This window comes from Lissotriton helveticus, chromosome 1_1, assembly GCF_964261635.1.
Source record: "Lissotriton helveticus chromosome 1_1, aLisHel1.1, whole genome shotgun sequence".
NCBI lineage: Eukaryota > Metazoa > Chordata > Amphibia > Caudata > Salamandridae > Lissotriton > Lissotriton helveticus.
The window spans coordinates 1,235,156,242-1,235,172,267 of record NC_136057.1 but is presented as its reverse complement, the minus strand read 5'-3'; positions in this window follow the sequence as shown (position 1 = coordinate 1,235,172,267).

Below are 16,026 nucleotides of genomic sequence, written 5' to 3'. Positions count from 1 at the left end.
TCTAATGCCAATGATTTGTAAATTAAACCAAGAAATGAAATATAGTATCTCTGGTGACATGGAGCTGCTAGCAACCCCCTTGGGCATCACACAGGCTTTGGATCCTGGTACTAAACATTAAATGCACACCTCAGCAGCATGGTTTTGATGCATTGACCTTTTATGTCCATGTTCTGCTTTAGGACATAACATATTGCACATGATTTTATTCCCTATTACAGTATAGAGGACTCCACATTCACATTCAATTGATACCTTTCTTGTTTAACCAGAGTGCTATTGTTTCATTTGTAGAACCATCCAATTTTGTCTGCAATACAATACAAAGAACTTTATTTCGATCACTATAGATCATAAAAGTACACTATAAAGCAAGACACTTACAGACACAAAATACAAATAGGACATGGCATTATAAATAACCGTTTGCAGTCCAGTTACAATAGCAGCACAATAAAGTAAGCAGAGTGCATCATTGTATTACATTGGAATAGCAACCAGGTGTAACAATTTCTAATACATCATTGTTTATAATTAAAAACTTCATCGTAAAATACACTAAAAACTATGATAAAACATGTAAAAAGACTTAAAAGATTAAAAAAAAACAGCGTTCACTTAAGGTGACACAAGGCATACAATGTGACTTTACCAGGAGCCATACAGTAAGGTATAACCTAGGAGCTAAAAGGGGAGTACTTGATATGCCTAATCCACATAGCAATTAAAAACTTAGCTGTACAGAATACAATCATGCACATTGTATTTGACTGCAGTATTCTATAGACCTCCTTGTACTTTCTTACCCCCAAATTTCTGCAGAGTGGGGTTATCCATTTAGTTATAGATTAGTAGTACTGGGGGCAAAAGAATAAAACGTGTTCAAGTGACTCAGGTATCCCTTGGCAGCAGGGGCAATTTCCTTCAACCCTCATGGATACTTTGGCCCATTTTTTTTAAATTATTTACAGATAGGCAGCCATACCTGAACTATAGGTATAGTTTCCTAGGTAATGGGGGTTCGATTTCATCTATTGTGGCCTCAAATGACAATGCTATTGAAAATTCATAAAAACAATCGAGAGTGAACCCTTACAGTTCATTTTCAAATCGGTCTCAACGGTGCCCCAGTACGCAATTTTGAGACTGTGTTTGTTGATCTAACTAAGGGTTTCCGGTTGACTCCAGTATACATCTAATCTTAGTTTATGTAGCAAAGTCTTAACTGTGCACATCTAAGGAATCTTGTCCACATAAGTTGGTGTCATTAGTTCACGAAGACCCACCCTGTAGAAAGCAAATCCTGCAGTAGACCATAGCCGATGACAAAACATAAGCACGCTTAGAACAATTTTATAAACAATTGTTTTCAGGCCTAGATCGAAAGAGAGCGAAATCAATGGGGTGGACACCGGAAGATTCAATAGGGATCTAAGACATTTTTGTTCAGTTACTGAGAGATCGCTACAATTTGAACAGTCCCACACCTCAGCAGCATATAAGGCTGCACCAAGGGCTTTGACGTTATATATCTCTAACGCTGGTGCCAGTTTTCTGGATATAGTTTTTCTATGAATCTTAACTATATTCACCGTTTGCTGAATTAAGGAAAATTGCACTCTTTCCAGTTGTGGGAGCCAGCTCATATTCTGTGTACATCTTATGCCAAGATAGTCAAACTCTGTCACTAGTTCTAGGGGAACGCCACCCACATACAGACGCTTCTTGCATTTTGTCTTTAAACTTGATGAAAAGAGCATACATTTTGTTTCGGAGCTATTAAGCTCCAACCCCTGTTCCAGACAGAATGCATGAAAATCATTTGACAGCTGCTGGAGCCCTTGCGTCAACTTTGATATGAGCACAGTATCATCCGCAAATAGGAGAGCAGGGGTCCATTGCCCACCTATTTTCTGAGCATCTCAACCATCCTGCTCAAAAAAACAATTAACATTGTTAATAAACAGGGTGGGTGGCTGTCTAACTCCTTTATTAATGTGAATCAACTCCGTTAAAGCCCCATTTTCACCCTATCTCACTTGTGCCAGTGTGTTCACATGGAGCCTTTTTAGAATGTTCAGAAGGGGAGTCAGTATATCCAAGTCTTTTAGGACCTCCCATAATTTCACTCTCTGTACCATATCGAAAGCGGCACACAGATAAGCAAAGGAAACATATAATTTGCCGTTGTAGATACTTCCCTCCCAAAAATACACATAAAGTGGACTATCTGGTCTAGGGTACTAACTTGTGCCCTGAAACCAGCCTGCCACTCTGAAATTATATTCCCATCATTTATCCAATCTTGGATATGGATGAGAACTTGATTGCAGAATTGTTTTTGTAGGGAGCCTATAAGACTAATTGGTTTATGATTCACTAGAAGTGCAGGGTCCCCCTTCTTAAAAATAGTAACTATTTCCGCCAACTTCCATGATTGTGGAATTTCCATACCCCAGAGGATGGTATTAGAGGGTAGATTAATATATGGACGCCAGATTTTCAAATTTTCTTTATGAAAGTCATTGGGTGTTCTGTTGAAAATCATTAGGTTCACTTGGAGCCCCACTCACATCTAAGAAGACTCTGTCATTGTCCATCCTGCACTTATCTGTGTGCAGATGACTAAAATGTGCAACCCACTCTTCTAGCTGGATGCAAAAGTCAAGCGCAGGTTTATTACCCCTAGAGACCACAGCCACGGCGAGGCAAGATGGCGGCTGCAGGCAGGTTGAGTAAGCTGGCTGCCGCTCCCTGAGTGACTTTCCCCTCCTTCCTTGGTCGGAATGTTGTTCTCTATTTTTCGGGAAGGATTTGGAGGCTCTGGCTGCAGCGCTGCGAGCTGCCTGCACCCTCACGACTTGCTAACGCTGGTCCCCTTCTTTTTTGAACTTTGGTCAGTCAGCACAGCACGTCCGATGCCTCCGAAGACGACTATAGGCGCAAAGAGCCGCGGACAACCCATAGCAGCAAATCCCGCGAGTTCCTCAAAGGTTACTGATCGTGGGACCGGAACAAGAATTGGAGCTCGGAGTGAGGCCGGTGGTGTGTCTCCTGACTTTGCAGAGCTGACTTTGAAATTAGGTGCCCCCGCCCGCTGTAAGCAATGGTGCCTGCATTATTCAAGGTGCAGACAGCAAAAACAAAGCTGGCGTCTTACGATGGGACTGCAGCCAAAGCCTCTGTGACAGGGAATTCCTTGCTGCATTAGCCTAAGGACCCAAGGCACCTGTCGTAAATTACAGAATTCTATTTGCAGAGTTGCTAAGTCCTTCTCGGAGCTCGCAGTAAGTATTGGGGAGGCAGAAGCCCGTATTTCAATACTGAAGGATCAACTCGTCACACAAAGAAACCTCACGGATTCCCTTAAAGCACAAAAAGATCACACTATGTGGAAATTGACTGACTTGGAAAATCGTGCAAGAAGGAATAACCTGTGAGCCCTGGGTGTTCCTGAAGGTGTGGAGGGAAAGGATGTCCAGAACTTTATGATAGAACTTTTTAAGGAAGCATTCCCGGCCCACAGATTTCCCTTCAGTCAGCATAAAATATCAGGACAGATCACAACTCAACCCAGAGCCATTTTAATACGTCAGATAATTTTTTTTTGCCTGAGAGGCGATTTATGATTTAGCCAGACCAGATCAGAAAAGAGCAGGAAAGGTAGTTGAATTTTATGTACGGCCCGATTCCTGTCATTTGACAGTGGAGAAAAGATGGCAGTTGCAGCAGTCGATCCCATTGTTTCAGGCAAAGGGAGTGCCGTTTTTTTTCCTCAACCCAGCCAAACTTAAGGTTATCTGTAAGGGCCATATGCATTTTTTTACTTCTGAAATTCGAGCAAAAGAATTTGTACAGTCAAACTAGAACAGATAGGATATGTTTATATATTATGTTCGGTTTGCATATGAATCAGGATTGGCTGGTTGGATTGGTTGACAAGTATTTCGGAGGGCTAAGTGTTTTTCTCTCTTCTCTGCCTTTTCTAAGGGCGGGGCACCAGGGGGTGTGGGGCCTACAGCTTCTTATCACTGTGGACCTTGGTCCTTTTGCCTCATAAAGTGGGGAGGAAGGGACTGTGTGGTGGAGTGTGGATGAGGGAAGAGGTAGGAAGGGGCTTTGGGGATGGAGTGGTAGGGCCAAAAAATAATTAAAAAAATAATATTTTGGAAAAAGGAAGAGCATCACATAATGACTGAGTACGGCGAGAGGATGGAGAATTCAGAGAAATGTTTCTGTATGGTGGATGAGAAGTTTCAGATGGAGAGGGGACTAAAGAGAACTTGGCGGGACAGTCTCTGTTTTGGGAACGGGTAAGCTAAGTATATATGTACTATCAATGTCAGGGCCTAAATGATGAGGCTAAATGAGCAAGGGTTGCTGCGGTCCTGAGAATGCAACGGCCTGATATAGTCTCTCAGCTGGAGACACACATCGCTAGGGGGAAGCGGGATACTTTAAAGATCAGTGGCTATACCTTGGCTGCGTGCTCTACCATACTTCCAATATAAGGGGGGTCGCTATTCATGTTAGAAATGGTTTGGGCCCTGCTATTCAGGTATCAGAAGATGAGTTGGGCAGATGGGCGATTGCGTTAATACCGATGGGATTGACAATTTGCACTATTTATGGATCGAACCAGGATGACCCAAAAATCTTGAATGACCTTGAAGTTGAGCTGGCATCCTGGTCAGAACCATTAGATATCTGTGGGGATTTGAACATCCATCTGGATTCGTGCTGGGAATTTAGATCAAAATATAATGGAAGGAAGCCATTAGTATATAAAGCCCTGGTTGCACTGAAAACAAGTTATGACTTAGTGGATGTGTGGGTTGAGAAGTGTTTCTCAGATCCAGGCTATACGTACTTTTCATATCCCCACAGTAAATATGTTAGAGTAGATTATTGTTTTATATCATCATGTATGGGTAATGAAGTAGAAATTAAGAAGTTACCTTAATTACTATCTGACCATAGCCCGTTCATTTTGGAGTGTGCAATACAGTTGGGTGCACAAGTACAGTCCACGTGGACATTCAATAGGAAGTTGATTTATAATGCCTCCTTTATACAACATATCAGACCATGGATTCTACAATATTTTGATGTGAACTGCTATAGCACCTCCCGAGGTATGGTCTGGGACAGCTTTAAGGCTGGTCTGTGGGGGGAAGTTATTAGCTTTGTTGGGACGAATAGACATTTAAAAAAGGAGGAAATAGAGGGTCTGATCAGTAGACTAACGGTTTTAGAAAAGGACCACACTCTAGGAATCAGCCAAACGCAATAGGCAATAATATTACCCCTGTAGCAAGAAATTGCAATGACTAAAGCTGAAATCAGTAGCTACTATAATAGCAGGTGTGCAGCAGCGTATCAGGCTTCATAAAGAAGATAGCTAGGAATATGGTGAATCTGTGGGCAAAGTACTTGTGCTCCGTACCAAACAGAAGACAGTAAGCAATAATATTCAGGGAATTAAAGAGAGGATGGGTGACATGTTACAGGTTTAAAAGATATAATTAAAGTATTTGAATGTTTTAATCAGGATCTATACCAGCAGGAGGATATACCCCTCTCCTCCGCTAATTGGATTGACAGAGGGGGTGCTCTCAAGGGATTGATGATGAGACGCAACAGGAGTTAGGATTATAGCCCGCATTGTTTCCCCCTTTCAACATGGCGTCATTCCAGGGAGGGGTACTACCGACCATATTATGCGAACTATTCCCTTATTTGATGCAACAGAAGTATTAGGGTAGAAGATGTCCTTGATCCTCTTGGATGTAGAAAAGGCCCTGGATAGTGTGGCCTGGCAGTATCTATGGGGATTCTGGAGTATAAGGGGTTTGGTCCGGGTTTCATTACAGCAATACAAGCAATGTATTTTAGACCTTACGCTAAGCTGCAGATCATGGGCCAAGAGTCAGGCTGTATTCAGGTTGCCAGGGGAACAAGACAGGGTTGCCCTTGTTCTCCAATCATGTTTGCCTTATACATTGACCTGTTCATCCAGCAATTACTTGAAAATCGGACTATAAAGCCAGTACCCATCAACGGTTTTGATACTAAGGTAATGGCGTATGCGGATGATATCGCCATCATGACTGTAGATCCTGAGATGGCGATATCAGAAATAGAAAGGCTGGCTGAGGAATATGGTAAGACCTCAGGATACTTCCTGAATGACGGGAAAACGCAGATAGTCTGCAACCCTAATATTCTGTGCACGGATATTCGCAGGTTGGATGTAGCAGTTTATCTTGGGGTTAAAGTCAGCAGTAGGGTTAGTGAAGTGTGGCCAATAAATCTATGCCCCATGGTCAGCAAGATCAGTATACATTTAAAACGCTTGGATAGGATACATCTCACGATAATTGGCAGATGCAACATACTAAAATGATGATTTTCTCTAAGATTTTTAATCTATTCTGTTCTCTTCCTTTGGAGATTGAAGGGCATTTGTTAAAGAAATTAGATTCTCTTTTTATTCATTTTATCTGGCGCTACAAGAAAATCTGCCGATCTTTAAAGTTTTTAACTCTACCACAAGATCATGGAGGATGGACGGTTCCAAATATGCTCTGTTATTATTATGCTACCTTTTTACAACAGATGTCGGAGTTGCTTTTAGGGGATAATGCTGGTGTTAATAACAGGGGCCAGGGGTATGATACAACAATTCCCTCTACCTATGGATAGGTTATGGGTAGAATGCCTGCAGTATGCTTCTTAAACAACTTGATGCTAGTTATTATAAGAGAACATGATTTAAGTGTGTGATTGCAGCCTGGAAAGTGTGGTCTAAAGTGGTAACATATATGAAGATACCTTTTTATAATAGATATTTGCAGCTCTGGCGGTCCTCTTTGTTTCCATCAGTGACTTAAGACGCAGTGGGCAAACAGTGGGAACAAAAAGGTATTATCAGAATTGGAGATTTATACAGGCAAATAGGTCAAGAGACCTATGTGTGTCCGCATTAGGTTGCGCTAGTCGCACCCCTCCCTCGCCTGAGTTCTCTTTGTATGCTGTACTACTTACTGTACTACTTACTCGCCCTTGTGGCCCTCTGCCAGTGCACTACTAACAGTGACTGATGTAGCCACCCATTCTAGCCTTCCTTCTTCTTTTTCATCTCTTCCAAAAATAATTGTGCTTTGATCTCCGATGTGAAGATCCAAGGCTTACCTCTCACTATCACTTTAAGTCTAGCTGGGAACAGGAGGTAAGCCTCCAGCCCTAGGGTCTGAAAAGGGGAGATCATCTCCCGAAGTTTCCATCTCCTCTCTATAGTGGCATGGCAAAAGTCAGGCCTGGCGAAGAAGGTTACGCCTTCGAATGTCCTCCTATTATCAGGTCTAGCCTTACCAATAATCTCTTCTCTGAGCACAAAGTTTCCTACATTTATCAGAATAGCTCTTGGGAGGTTTCTCTGCCCAGCACCCCCTTCTCCCCCTACACCCCCTGGGGCAGGGATTTTCTTCGCTGTAAATGGGAACCTATGTGCTCTCTGAATCTCCCTATCCCACTGCCACTGAGATTCTGGGAAAGCCCCCTTCAGTAGATTAACCACAAATTGCCTGACGTCCTGCCCTTCTGTCCCTTCTGCCACACCCAATATCCTGACGTTATTCCTCCTCTGCCTATTTTTAAAATCTTCCATTTTCCAACACATGTCCACTGATAGCTTCTCCTGTTCTGTTTTAAATGTCTGCCAGGTTCCAACGTCGTCTTCCAATCTCCCTGTGCGTTCCTCCACCTCGGTTACTCTTTCCGATATCCCTTCGAAAAGTTTGTTAACTTTCCTCAAAGTGTTCTGTATTTTCTTTGTAGCCTGTCTTGCTCTTCGAGATTCTGCCCTGGCCTCCCCTTGCATCTGTTAGAGAATGCTGACCAAATTTCCAAAGGAATCCTGGTTGAGGGGTGGGCCTGTAGCCCCCTCATCCCCCAATGTTACACTGGTGTTTCCCTTATCGTCAGACTTATCAATGTCCTCCTCCTGAAATACCTGTGAAGTAGCAGAGTAGTCCCATATCAGCTTTTCCTTCATGTGCTCAGAAAAACCAGCCTTCTGGCTCCTTAGTTTCCTTAGCTTCCCGCTTTTCTTCCTCGCAGTAGATTCTCTTCCCGAGGAGGTATAGTCTGTACCAGATACGTCCTCCTCTTCCACCTCGGAGCTAGTATCGCTAGAAACTACTGACTCAGAGTCCTCATTTACCAAATAGAATTCTGGTTCCACAGAGGCACTGTCGCCTCCGCCCGCCGGTTGAATGCTTTGTGTGATGATATTAGGTTCCAGGCTAACTCTGCTACCCCAGGTGCTGTCCCGCTGCTTTAGTGCATTTAATTCCTACTCAACTCCTAGCAGTGCCCCGAGCATATCAGCTGTCGTGTCTGGCATTCCTGTGTCTAAATTGTTAGGACCCCCTTTGATTCCCACTACGGCATCTTCAAGTCTCTCATCTCTGTTTTGTGGGCAGCCTGCTTCGCGGTCCTCAGGAGCCTCGGGGGTGATGTTTTGCACTGAGCTCTCTGTCGGCGCCAGTCGTTGCTCGGCAACCGTCAATGCCGCGTCTCCCAGGCCTGCCGCGTCTGTTGCGTCCTCGAGGACGTTACCGAGTTGAGCCGATGGATCGGCTGGTTCAGCTGAGCTCTTTCGCGGTGTGCGCTGCTCTGCGTTCTTCCCAGCCAGCACCTGGGCCAAGGTTGCCTAAGAGTGTCTCCCGATTCTTGTTACTGTTCTCTTTAGGGCGTGTGTCACTCCTGGCTGGGTAAGTCTCCTCCATCCTCTGCCCACTCGCGGCTTTAGGTCCTATGTTCGGTCGTCCCCGCAGCTCTCCTTTCTCCCTCCCGCTCTTGTCGAGCATGGGAGGGGGTAAGATCTTCTTTACTGCTCCGGCGCCCTTCCCAGCGAGGGAATCCAGATTCTTATTTGCAGTTAAACCTGCTTTAACTATGGAAGGCTCCGGCATCTTCTTACTTCTTTCGTGTGCCTTCTCTCGGTGCCATAATCCAGCTGATATGTAACTTTGCCGCTCTACGGTTAACCCAAGTCCAGGCCACTCGAAACCGGAGCAGACGCTTCTGTAAGAACTTGATCACTGTAGAACTATTAAACCACTCCAGCTCCATTCGTTGTCATTTCGGTAGCGAGTTGGTTTGGTTTCTACAATACAGCGCCCTTCTCATGTATCCTTCAGTTAATGCGAGAGAGGGATTATTGCGACCTCTCAGCACAACGCTGTAGCGGCCATCTTGCCATGTTAGAAAGGGGGGAAGAGGGGGTAGGGGGGCGGAGTGGGGAGCCAAGGGGTGGAGGGAATCGGCTCGGGGGGGTGGGAGGGGAAAAAAAACAGCAATTATAATTTTTGGTTTAATATATGATTTAACACATTGTTATTTTAGAATTGATGATATGTCTATACATTGGATGATCAGCTTAAACAGAATTGGTTGCAGCAGGTATACTCTCCAACTCTTTTGCAATGACATGTAAGATAGCAACGATTAATGTTTGTGGTCTCAATGACAAAAATAAGAGGGTGAAAGTGGCGGAATACTTAAAAACCCTGCGTGTGGACCTGATCTGTCTGCAAGAGACTCATATAGAAGAGAGTAAGAAGTATCTCCTGGAGCAACTAGGATTCAAGGTTCTTGCCAGTACTAAACAGGGCACTAGGACTAGAGGGGTAGCAGTCCTCGGAAAAGGGAGGAATACGATTACGACGAGAAGAATGGAAGATAAATGGGGAAGATGGGTGATTGCGGAAGTAAAATTTAGGGGACAGACAATAACTATTGTTTCAGTTTATGGATCGACAGCAGATGACCCAGAGGTGTTCCAATTCTTAGATACCGAGTTGGCTCACTGGCCTGAGCCTATAGTGTGCTGTGGGGACTTTAACATGCATGATCCGGAGAGCTCTTTTACACACTCAGGGGGATTTTATTGGGGTAGGAAAAGAAGGGTACATAAGGCACTAGCTGCTATGGTGACTCACAACGCTTTGGTTGATCCATGGATTAAGCTACACCCATATCTAGATGGGAGCACCTTCTATTCCGCACCACACAAAGTAATGGTTAGATTGGAATATTTTTTTAACGTCTTCTACCCTACTTCCTGGGTTATGTATAGAAAAACTTCCACGGATAATATCGGACCATAGCCCACTGATCTGCACAATCAAAACTACCCAAGTACAAAGAACACCCTCGCAATGGTCCTTCGAGAGAGCTTTACTAAAAGACACTGTATACAGGGAGCACATGGCTCCATGGATTCAAAACTTCTGGGAAATTAATAGAGGGTCAGCATCCCCAGGGGTGGTCTGGGACACGTTTAAGGCTGGAGTAAGGGGAGAAACTATGAGCTTTGTTCTGGCAAGGCAGAAGAGGGAAAGCGATAAGAGAAAACAAATAGAAAAAGAGTTACTAAGGGAGGAAGATAGATTGAGTAGGGCTATTGGTCGGGACCTACCTCTGGAAGAACATCTATTTAAAATCATAGCATTAAAAGCTGAAGCTGTTGAAGGATTGGCCAGGAAAGCGGCAGATAATTATTTGACGAAAAAAGAAAGAACATATGAGTATAGTGAGAGAATAGGGCAAGTATTAGCAATAAGATCTAGACAGAAAACTGCAGCAGCAACAATAAAGGAGATAAGGGATGAACAAGGGAATATGGTAATAGATCCTAATTTAATAAGGGAAGTTTTTAGAAGATACTATATAGATCTATATACCTGGGAGGATATAGCAAGCTCTGCAAACATTGAAAATTATTTTATGAATACTATACCGCCGGTCTTGCTCGAAGAGGACCGTGAGATCATGGAGGGCCCTTTCCACTTGGAAGATTTAGAGTCTGCCATCGGAAGTTTACCAGCAGGGAAAGCAGCAGGACCAGACCTAATTCCAATTGAATTTTATCAAGTATTCAGGGGGGTGTTACTTGCAGATATGTTTTATATAATGACACAAGCACAAATAGGGGTATCTACGCCGGAATCCTGGGGGGGTGCTAATATTATAGTTATTTTAAAAAAAGGTAAACCACCAGAAGCACCAGGGTCCTACAGACCCATAACATTAATGAACACCGACGTAAAAATATACTCCAAAATATTGGCAAAAAGACTGGCAAAAAATATTGAACAACTGGTGACCCCCACTCAGCACGGGTTTATACCTGGGAAAGGGACAACCCAACACGTCAGGACTGTAATTACCATCCTCGATGCAGCAGATGTCTTAGGAGACCCTGTCGCAGCGCTATTTCTCGATGCGGAGAAGGCGTTTGACAGGGTCTCCTGGGACTATCTGTGGTATGTTATTATAAGTGGTGTGGCTTGGGGGATAGGTTTATAAAAGCTATACAGGCCATATATATTACCCCCACTGCTAGAATTAGCGTTAACGGAGAGCTTTCAGCCTCCGTTGGTATTGCAAGGGGGACCAGGCAGGGGTGTCCTTCCTCGCCTTTGCTTTTCACATTATATTTGGAGCCGTTACTGAGGCGTTTTGAATCTAATGTGGATATACAACCAATAAAAGTAAACAACTGTATAGTAAAGACTCTAGCATACACTGACGACGTAGCAATTTTAACATCAAACCCCACCCTAGCCATAAAAGAGGTAGAAACAGAGGCCCTTATGTTTGGGCAGATATCTGGGTATAGCTTGAATAGAGCCAAAACGCAAATTATAAAGAATGTATATGCTAGGTGCGATGATAATAGAGTGGTAAGCTCGGCAGTATATCTGGGGGTTTCATTATCGGCGGACCTCAGAATAATAGTGGAGAGTATGTAGTGTAGCTCCTATTTTCCCAATAGGCTCTGCGCATTGGAATAATACCTACAGCAGTAAAGGCCTAGACCAGACGTTAACTAGGTCTACTACTGTCGATACTAGACTTAATTTTTGGGTTTGCCAGCGTAGCTCAGAGTTCGCTAGAAACTTTCTCGAATGTTCAAGGAGGAATTAACTTCCCTGATTAGACAAGAAGGGATTTAGTTTCTGACAACCATAGAACATGACAACTTTGCTCTCCCCTAATCAAGAGTCAATCTCGAGAGTCGTGTGAGCACAAGGCAATTATTTTACTCAGTCAGTACGTGCATTCTTAGTCTCATCAGATTGTAGAGAAAAGGAAGAGACGGGCGTGTTCAATAAAAAGGTGTTATTTATTGATCAGTCTCTTTTCTCATACATGAGAAATGGATCGATATTATTGCAATACTTATAGTTAAGTAAAGTGCATACATTAAAAGCAATAGTATAAAATAATACTGTAAAAACATTGATATGGTTTCTGAGCCATATGATGTTTAAAATGATTAAAATATATTTACATACACATATACATTTGACTAAACGTACTCAACTGGTGTTTCTAAATACGCCTACCCTGTGTACCTGACCTAAGTCTAATGCGTGGGCGGGAATAGAAAGTTACAGTTTAAGTTAAGTTTGTTTTTGCCAAGTGAAATAACTAAAGAATTCTCTGTGAGGGGTTATTCAGTTCTGTACCTGGAAGTTAGGATGAATGAGGAATGGTATCTCTTTCTCTGCTCTCGATATTCCAGGCTGCCTGCGAGGGCTGCCCAGAAACGCCGGTGCTGGGTCTCTCGGCTTGAGATAGCAGCGCGTCTCTCAGCGCGTCAGGAAGGCGGGGCTGCTGCCAGCGGGTCTGCTTCTGCTCTCGGCTTCGGCAAGTGTGGCTGCTCCGTCTTGTCACCACGCGTGTGTTTGCATAGGGCAAGATCGGCAATATTTATACCTTAAAGGTGCCGAGATTGACGTAAGGATGGACATAGATACGTCAATAAAGATGTCATACGACTTGCTCGTTAGCACATTCTTTTACTGAAGTTCTCTGTGAAATCAAAACAATGGCCGCACGGATTTTCCAGGTTGTCATAGGTTTGATTTGTTATGAGAACGTCGTATGCCTTATCAGGGGCTGGAGGAATGTTGCTTGTCTAATTAGATCTCAAGCGTTATGACCTAATCAGATAACACGTTCCTGTGCCGTAGTGTGACTGCGTCAGATAACGGTATCTGCATCATGGGGGCTGTTCTTGCCTCATGGGCTGACTGTTAGTTAACTTGATAGTTAGTTTAACCAGAATAGGGTCAGGAATAGGGGGATCGATTCAGAACCTATAGGAATACATGACACCCACTCCACGCTAACTATGGACATATTTACTAATCTATGCATAGTATAACATAGTACAACATACTATAGAGTATAGTGTATACCTTACCACCCCAAAATACATAAATGCATTTTGAAATGTTCAAATATACTGAAAAATTGCAGTCATATATATTGTATGCACTTAAGCTATGAATTAAATGCAAAAGTAAACACGCATTTGTATGCATTATTGCTAATTTGGTATTTGAAAAATACACATGAAATGGCTCTTAATATAGCTATACAGAAAGGAAGTTCGAGACCATCTCATCACATAATAAAATATTTGTGAACATCCCAGCGGGCAACTAAAGTTTATAAAGTATCTAAAAATAGAAATCTTAGTTCTCTAGGAATAGTTTCTTACTTTAAGCAGAAGATCAGTGTCCCGAAAATTTTGTTAAAAAAAAATAATTTGGGGCTTCTAAAAAATTGCTGTCCGTGAACCGGTGGGAAAAATTGTTCATGTGACTTTATTTTTAAAGTTGAAGGCCGAATTCAGGGAACGCCGTGTGCGAGTTTACTCAAAAGTCTCTATTTCTGTTCTGGAGAGAACATCATATCATTCAGGCTTTCGAAAAAACTGTCAACAGCTTCATGGGAAAGTTCCACTAAGTCGGAAATAGGTGTAACCATGCATTCATGCGCATGATTGCCTGCATTGACATTCTGATTCGCATTGCTGACAGAAGGTCGTACCTGTTCGATGCTGCTTTCATCTTGAACTTCACTACTCTTCAATCGCAGTGGTGAAGATTCCAGGAATGCCGTCATCAGGATTGGCAGCCTTTGAGGGCAGCACAAAGCGTGAACCTTGGTAGGAACCAACAGTGTATCTGCATCCACTGGCGCATCCGATTGTAGCGTCAGACAGGTGTCTAACACGCATTCTTCTCCGCATAGCAGACACCTTAGTACAGGTAAAACACACCTTTGCCACATTGGTCGAAATGATAGAAACCAAGTCATGTTTAGGTCTCTAAGCCGGGAGAGTCCCAGGATTTTTGATATCCGGTCCCGGTATCCAATGGCTAGGATCGTATCTTCCATTGTCGCGAGAGTTTGATCTGTGACATGGGTTGCCATAACGAAAAATAAGGACTAAGAATAGGATTCCTGCAATTAGTCCCAAGATCAGGGGAAGTCCGCCAAAAATCGAATGGACGAAATCTGGAAAAATACCCAGTATGGCTTTGAATGGTGTTAATGCCATCGAAAATACTGTCTTAAATACCCCTGAGATCCAATTGGTATCAGAAATATTTAAGATTTCGCTCAGGATTTCCGCGAAATGTACGGGGGAATTAGTTGATAATAATGTATGTATCTCTGCAGTCGTCCTTGCGACTTGTAGGTCATACGTTTCTTTTGATGACGTGAGCCTTGTAGGCGTCTGAAGAAGCACTGTTTTCATTCTGCTTAAAGTATCTATTCGAATAGAAGTAATTTTCAAACTGGGCCATGCCCTTGCCTCCCTGTCTGGAAAGGAGCTGGGGAATAAAGAACGTCCACAGCACTTGACCTTCGCCGTCGTAGTGACTAGATAAGGAGTCCCGGGCATAAGACTACAACATCTGCGGTCTACAATAAGAATGTAACTCCCATTATAGAGTCTTTGAAAGAATGGTTCTATTTCAGTTGCAGGTGCGCCTTGCTGGTGACATGAAAGGTTGTACGAATTCCCTTCACAGGCTCCGTGCAAACTAATACCGTTACACAGAAGCGTGCCGCTTAGTGACATAGCACAATTGTTGCCACTAAGAAACACTTTCTGTCCTTTATTACTGACACATGCATGTGAATAGGGCAGGTTCCAAGTTGTTTTAAGGTACCCCTTTCCCAATTTCTCGTACATGCCAGCCTGTATATATTTTTGGCAGTATTGAAACCTGAAGGTTGAGATTGGAATATTTATGATTCCGTGTATTATCCATTCACTGACAGGTCGTTCTGACATTGTCATTGGTAATCTTTCTAGTTTTTCAATGCTCAAGATTGTATAATCAGCACCCTTTTGCGCCATACCGATTTGTCTATCAGTAAGGTTAAAGATTTGGAATAGTGACGTTGTGTTGATTAAACGCCAAGGCACATAGCCTGAACGCAGATTTTGTAACGTCCAGCCAAGCTGTACAATAGAACGCAATTGTGACTGACCATGTTGTAATAACAGTAAGTCTTGCGATAATATATCGATTGCTGAAGACACAATGCTGTCCAATGAAAAAATTCTGGAGGACAGAGTCATTAACCCATTGTCCACTACAGATAGTGATTTTTCCAAATTAATACGGTCAATTTCCCGTATTCTTTCTGCTGTCTCAATTTGAGTAACCTTCCAGGCCTCATTGTATGCTGCATATACAGAGGCTGCTATGAAACGCTTTTGACGCTGTTTGCGTGGTCCCATTATGAAATCACGCAAGTCAGCACCATCAGTAAGTAAAGTTAGGTGTTGCTTAATTTCAGGCAGTGTGGAAGTTTGTAGCCATTGAAGGCATAATTTGCCCACACTGTAGGTTGTTATTATCCCTGGGTGATGTCTTTGGGGATATCTAGGGTCTGGCCTGGTCATTTTGAAACCCTGTGTTTTATTCAGGAATCTATCTTGACAGTTATTTGTATCTGTGGGCCAGATCAACCATTGTTTCCAATCAGGATGTGTTCTGTTTTGGTTTAGTATATGGTTTACGTCTATCTCTTCATCTGTATCAGAGCTATTGCTAAACATTGTTGGCTTTGGAATAGACGGTTTAATTAAATCTTTGATTTTGGCTAAGCCAAGACAGGTGGTTTGTTGAACAGTGTCAT